Source organism: Urocitellus parryii, chromosome 7 (assembly GCF_045843805.1).
Source record: "Urocitellus parryii isolate mUroPar1 chromosome 7, mUroPar1.hap1, whole genome shotgun sequence".
Taxonomy (NCBI): Eukaryota; Metazoa; Chordata; class Mammalia; order Rodentia; family Sciuridae; genus Urocitellus; species Urocitellus parryii.
The window spans coordinates 119,517,232-119,524,591 of record NC_135537.1 but is presented as its reverse complement, the minus strand read 5'-3'; positions in this window follow the sequence as shown (position 1 = coordinate 119,524,591).

Here is a 7,360-nt window from a genome sequence, read left to right as displayed (position 1 = left end):
GGGACTCTGCCCCTCCATCTCCCATCCCTACCAGGAAGGTGGTCCTGGTGGTGTCTTTGCTCTTATTCACTTTTATTCTGCTCTGTCCCCTCTGTTCTGCACTTACCCTGAGTCCCAGCTCCTGCCCTGTGGTGCTTGGCTCTGGATAGTCTTCACTGGATGTGGAGTTGGAGCTGAAGCTGTAGCTCCAACGTTTGTTGAGGGTAAACTGTGGAAAGAATGGAAGACAGTGCCTGGTAGCTGGCCGGGAGCCCCAGCCCCTGCTGGCCTCCATTCAGGGTGTTTCTGCCCCTTGTGACCTTCTGCTCCCCCGACCTCATACAGACCCTGTGTCTCAGGCTTCTACCCTGTAGGACAGGAAATGGCACTGGGTGCCCAGGATGTACCGTGGACACTTTCATTGCCCACCTTTATCCCTGTCCTGGGGGTGACCATGATAGGACAGGAGGCTCACAATCTCCCACCACCTATTCCTGCCTCAGGTCCCTGTTCTCCCCTACTGAGGAGCAAGGTGGTGGGGCTCTGCAGGGCTACTCACGGTGATGTTCCCTCCTGGATGTACCTCACCACGGCTATGGCTTTCAGGTATGCATCTAAAGCTCCTCCTCCCTCTTGGAGGAGTGCCAATTGGAGTACCAGCGAGGCACTGGCAGCAGGATCGAAAACGACATCGCAGTCTTTTCCACAAGTTCCTTCTTTGGGGTGTCCCGGGGATTGGGTCTGGGGAAGGGGCCATGCAGCCATAGGGGGAGCTCTGGCGGCGTGGCCTCCTAAAGGGTCGGCCTCCACAGGGGAGGCAGGAAAACATCTTTTGGCTTTCAAAGTATTTCACCAAATGAGCTGGGAGGAGGCGGTTGCTAGAATGTGGGTGCCTGGTTACTGGGTTCCAAGTTCTGTTTGGCTCTATGACCAAGGAAGGGAGGCCATGTCTTGGGGGTTCCTGGCCTAACCCATCCTCCAGATAAGCCCACGTTTGTCCCTCCGTTGGCTCTCCTCCAGCCCCATGACTTTTTATGTGTGTACACAGCCAACTCCAACAATGGCCCCACATCCCTTGATAGGCCTGGGTGCAGCCAGGGTCCCAGCTCTGAGGAGACACAGCTAGGTTTCAACCCAGCTCCTCCTCCTGTCCTCTCATGGGACTGTGGACAAGTCATCATGTCTCTAAGGCTTAACCAGTGTTCCCCTGCACAGGGGCATCATCCTAGAATCTACGTCCTAGCAAAGTCACCAGACATGTGTGAGATGACACAAACCAGGTTGTCACACGTCTATAATGCACAAAAGTAGAGGTAAAATATGGAAACAGGTAAACTGTTTAGAGCTAAGAACAGGCATTGTCTCCCGCCTCATGACTTTGAAAATACCATTTTCCTTCCTGGCCTTCTTTCTCCACCTGCATCTTGAGGGGGTTGAAATGCAATTAGTGGGGATACCCTCACCTCCCAGAGCCACCCACGTTGTTACCTTGTTCTCTTTGGGATGACTGAGAGTAAGCACATCCCTGGGCACCTTAGGGACCCCCAACAATGAAATTCTGGCCTTTTCCCCCTTTCCATTCTCTGCGTCCCAGTCAGGGTACATGGAGACGGGCTGCCCTTATTCCATGGAAGTGCTGTCTCTCTCCTCTTTCTTCTTTTGTTTTTGGTCTCAGGGAGTGATCCCAGGGGCGCTTAGCCCCCAAGCCTCATCACCAACCTGGTTTTCTGTGTTTTATTTTGAGGCAGGTTGTCACAGTGTTGCTGAGGTTAACTTTGAACTTCTGATCCTCCTTCCTCAGCCTCCGGAGCTGCTGGTATCACAGATGTGCACCACCATGCCTGGCCTCTCCTTTTCCATGTCACCTCCTGGGGCCTCCATTTACTCTGACCTACTCTCTGATCTCCACGTGTATGCCTCTCTGTTTTTGTACCTATTGGGAGGCTGAAAAAAATACTGTCACATGGCAAAGGCAGGCAGGTGTCCCCAGGATCATAGAAGTTCTTAATCCAAAGGAAACACTATGGGAGATGACTGAGGCCTGAGCTAGGAAGTGAGGACTCTGCCTTTTCCTCTGGAGTCTGTCCTTGTCCTATTGTCTGGGCCAGTCCCTGTGTGACACTGGGCCTCAGTTTCCCACTTGTCCAGTGAAGGGTTAGAGAGGAAGTGACACATAGGCCTTCTGGACACATAGGCTGTCTGCTGCATAGTTTCCCAGGCTGGGCAGGGTTGCAAAGGGTGGTGCTGCAGAGTCCCAGGTTACTGTTTTCCCAGGGTAGGTGCAGGTGTGCCCTGCTTGGTGCAGCCTGGCCTTGCGTTCCCAGCATGTATACACTACCATTGGCACAGGCATGGAGACGGTGCCACGCACCACATACCTGGGTCTGCCATCCTTCTTCAAATGTGAGATCCTTTTCTCTCATCTCCCCAGAGTCAGAAAGTGTAATTAGCCTCTCTTCACTGCATGGGTGTGGGGGGAGGAGTGGATCCCCAAAGCGAATGTGAGGTGCAGTGACTAACAGAAGTGGGCTTAGATGGGAGTCTGGTGAAGGCACCAGATCCACACAAATGTCCGTGACACTCTTGGTCCTGCCTCCTGATCAGACAGGATTAGGTATGTCCTAGAGGAGGGAAGGGTCTGGCCTGAGTTCACACGGTGAGTTAAGTAGATGCTGTGGCCTCAGTTGGAGTCGATTTGCTCCCCCACTGCACAATACCCAACATCATGTTAGTTGGCCATTTGATTTTTTCTTGTAAGAAATCTCCCTTTAGATTTTTTTTTTTTGCCCATTTATTTGGCTCATTAAGGTTTTCCGATTGTTAGTGTATAATGTTTATATAATATTTCTGATTATTCATACCCTGTTGGAAGGGTATCTGACATACATTTTTTTCTGATTCTGTAGCCTCTCTTTTACACTCTTGTTTTCTCTCCTGTACAGATCTTTTTACTTTGATGCTTTCACACTTTTATTTCATGAGTTTTAAGGATCTCATCAAGGAAGTTAGTACCCCTTCCAATGTGTTGGAATGTTTCCCACATTCCTGTCGCAATTTGGTGTTTCTGGTCTAATTCCTAGGAAAGTGAAAGATAGGAATTTATTTTCATCCTTGTACACATTGGTATTGAATTTTCCCTGCCCCATTTATAAAGAGACTCTTGTTTTTCCAATGTGTGCTTTTGGCACCTTTGTCATAAATCAGATTTATGTGGATCTGTTTCTGTGTCTTTAATCCATTTTTAGTTTGTGTGTGTGTGTGCACGCGCACAGGCACGCGCATCCATCTGGTCCAGAACTTGCCTGGACTGTGTATCACTTGTATGCATTGTGAACTATCTGTTGGTGCAGCGAATTGTGGTAGTGCTGGCGTATCTTTGCTGATGGTGGTATAATTTTTCCAAAGGAGCCGTCAATTGGCTTGGTGTCATGGCATTTATGTATCCTCCTCCCTTCTGCTTGTGATGGTCGTTCAGTTAAAATTTGGGGGCCAACAGAGGTGAGGCAAAGAACCTCACCCCCCACTGGTACCAAGGCCAAATTTGGGGGCCAATAGAGGTGAGGCAAAGAACCTCACCCCCCACACTGGTACAAAGGCCAAATTTGGGGGCCAACAGAGGTGAGGCAAAGAACCTCACACCCCCACTGTTGCAAAGGCCAAATTTGGGGGCCAATAGAGGTGAGGCAAAGAACCTCATCCCCCCACTGACCTATCCACAAGTATGGCTGTATGCTGAACCAGTAGTCATTGACAGGTATGATCCAGTTGTAGTGGTACCAACCTAAGACAGGAGGGTGATGCCTTGAGGTCAGCTCATCCGATGATGGGTAAGGACCATATGTGGAATTGGACAACCTAAGACAGGCAGGGTCCCTAAACCACATGCTTGGTGTTTAATTAAACAGAAGTGGGGAGATGCTGAGAGCCACAGCCAAGTTAGAATGAGGCATGGCATTTTTTCCAGAAGGAAGTGGTTGAGAGGTGATGCCAGCAAGCCATTGAGATGATGATGGTTATGTTAAGCTGTGTATTCAATTGTATATTAGACCCCTGCAGTCCGCGTTGGCCCAGCTACTTTTGGAGTTCTTGTGCTGCTTTGGAGTTCTCAAGGGGATTCCTGGAGAGTTGGTTGGGGAAGTGCCTGAGGAGGGATTTCTGGTTGGTGGGTTTTCCTGGAAGGGCCGCGTGGGTGGCATTCGCAGGAGTTCCGAGAATAAAGGAGTTCCTATTTTGAACCTACAAGTGCCTCGTGGTGTCTTGGTTATTTTATTGCCAGACTGTGGCAATTCCCTAAAAGAATAAAAAAATCAACAAATAAATGACCTAACTTACATCTCAAAGCCCTAGAAAAAGAAGAAATCAACACCAAAAATAGAAGACAGGAAATAATTAAAATCAGAACTGAAATCTATGAAATTGAAACAAAAGAAACAATTGCAAGAAAAAAAAGACAAAATGAAAAGTTGGTTCCTTGACAATATGAATGAAACTGATAAATCCTTAACCATGCTAATGAAGGGAAGAAGTGGGAAAACACAAATTACTAAAATTAATGATGAAAAAAATATATCATGACATTCACTATTGAAAATAAGATACCCAGGGTAGACAAAGCAATCATTAGCAAGAAAACTCAAGCAGGAGCCACCACAATATAAGACCCTTAAACTATATTACAGAGCAATAGTAACAAAAATGGCATGGTGTTAGCACCAAAATAGACATGTAGACCAATGGTACAAAAATAGAAGACACAGAGACAAACCAACATAAATAAGATATATGAGTGTCATGGAAAGATGCTCAGGGTCAGTAGCCTTAAGAAAAATGTAAATTTAAAACACAATGACACACCATTGAGCAACAGAATGCTTAAGAATTAGACTGCTGTAGTTTGGACCTGAAGCCTACCCTGATGGTAATGAATGAATAAACAAACTGTGATATATTCATAAAATGAAATCCTGAAATGTGGGTGCTTCTGAGAAACATTTGTGTGAGGACTGGATTGGGGATGTTGTTCAGTGGTAGGTGCTTGCATAGAAGCTCAAGGCCTGCGATTTGATCACCAGCATTCAAAGAAAATAGAGTGACAGAATACATGAAAGATTGTGTGAGACAGGAAAGACTGAAACACTGTATGAGACCCTTTCTGTGAGATTCTCATAAAAGTAAAATTAAAATCAGTGTATAGTGACAGAAAGCCAAACGATGGTTTGCCTGGGACCTGTGAAAATGAGGGAGAGAACTTTTCACAATTATGGAAAAATTCTATTTCTCATAAAGCATGGCAATGTTCCATGTAAAATAACATTTTATGATGTACAAATTATAATTCTATGTTTTTTTTTGCATGAGTGTGCTATTGGGAATTGAAACCATGGGTGATTTACCATTGAGCTACATCCCAGTTCTTTTCAATTTTTATTCTTTTAAGACAGGATCCTGCTGAATGTTTCAGGCTGTCCTGCAACTCATTATCCTCTTGCCTCAGCCTCCCTGTGTGAGCTCTCATCCAGCAAGGAGGTCCACAGAACAGGGTAGAGAAAGAGTGTGGCTACAGAGTCACTAATCAAGACCTCTGGAGACCAAGCAGGAAGCAGATCTGATTTTATTGCAGTTACCATGTATATATACTCAGGAAGTAGCTAAGCAGGTTACAAGCAGCCACCAATGCAATTTCTGCTAATTACCCTTGCAGCAACCAATTGAGGAGTGGGCTGTGGAGCAAGCACAGGGACTGCAACCCATGGCCTCATGCCCAGGGCTGTGCCTTCAGGGTAAGTGGTTTGCCATTCACATGCCTAGCACCAGGGGAGTCGCCTGCCACTCAGACACCCTTAGTGTATGCCATGTATACAGTACTCCATGCTCTTGTCCCCACATCTCCCCCCTCTGAGTATGCTGCAAGGACTTCAGCCCAGCATTGCTGTTTTTGTTGTTGTTGTTCAGTGGCCTTTACATGGGTACATAAGCATCTCACAACACAAGAAAATATTATCACTATTATAAACAGTAATACCAGGGTAATAGCATTATGAAGATTAGTTAATTTGGCTATCAGATTAATATTAACATTTTTCCAATGTTCAGTCAATCCCTGGAAGAAAGAAGAGGTTCTCAAGATAGACACCTTAGTCTCATTGATTTTGGCAATTGCCTTAGTAAGGTTATGCATAGTCATAATATAGTTTGCCTCCCAAGAACTCTTAATATACTGAGAAAATTTGGAGAAGTTTAAGGTTACATTTTTAGACACAGCATATTGGTGACACAAATACTATGGAATTCAGGGTCACAAATGAGCCTTTGCAACATACACAGAAAATCTAGTTGTTCCTGGTGGAGGCCTAGTTCTTGCTAAATGACTACAATAGCGGCTCAGGACAGTTTATTTAAGTCATTTTAAATGGCAAAGGCTTCTGCCGTGGCAGTAGACAAATTGTTTGAGTCTGAGCAGTCTGGATACTGTGGAGCAGCACAGTCGCTGTAGCAACGATGGTGGTTACCAGGACCCAGAGATGTTGTTCTTCCCCAGAGAAATTCCTCTTATCAAGGAGACAAGGTAAGGCAGTGACACATTGATTCTATGGGATGACATCATTACCTGAGGGGGGGCTTTTCAAAAAGTGTTATTGGGTATGTTGGCAGCAAGGGTTTCTTGCATTTGCCATGGGGGAGTCTATGGCTATAGGTGGCATTAACTATCACTCTAAGGTCAGTGAGAGATAGCCCAACATATGACTTCTTAGAGTTATCTACAATAGTTTCATTAGCGAGAGCAAAACAGAAGGGACTGCCTGGATTATAGGTCTCATTATCTACTACGGAGAAACAAATAGGCAGAGTGGGTATGGAAATGCTGGTACGGTTACCTCCTGGATGGATAACTCAAGATCAATAATATTGGAATTATTAGAGAAAACCTTAGGTAAAGCCCCTTAAGCTTAAGCTCCAGTCCCATTACCACCTTGACCATCAGAGAGAGAGTCAGGGCAGAAACTTCTGGAGCAGCACCAGGACTGGAGCTCCAAGTGGATCCACAGCTAGTGCCAGTTTCTGAGCTACTTGAACATTCTCTCAGAGTGACCTTTCCGCTCTTACCATTTTACTTGTTTTCCTTTTTATTTTAGTAGTTTGTTTTAATTTTAATCAAAATTTAACATTTTACTCATTTTGAAATGCTTAGTTCAGTGCAGTGAAGTACATTTTCATGTCATGCAGCCATCACCCGTCTAGGTCCAGAGACTTTTCCTCATCCTCTACCCATAGGAAGTCCCTCTCCCTTCCTCTGGTCATCTTTCTGTGAGATTCTTATCCCGGATTTTTTGTTTGTTTGTTTCACATCAGTGCACTAAGATTTCTATTGGCCAAATAATAT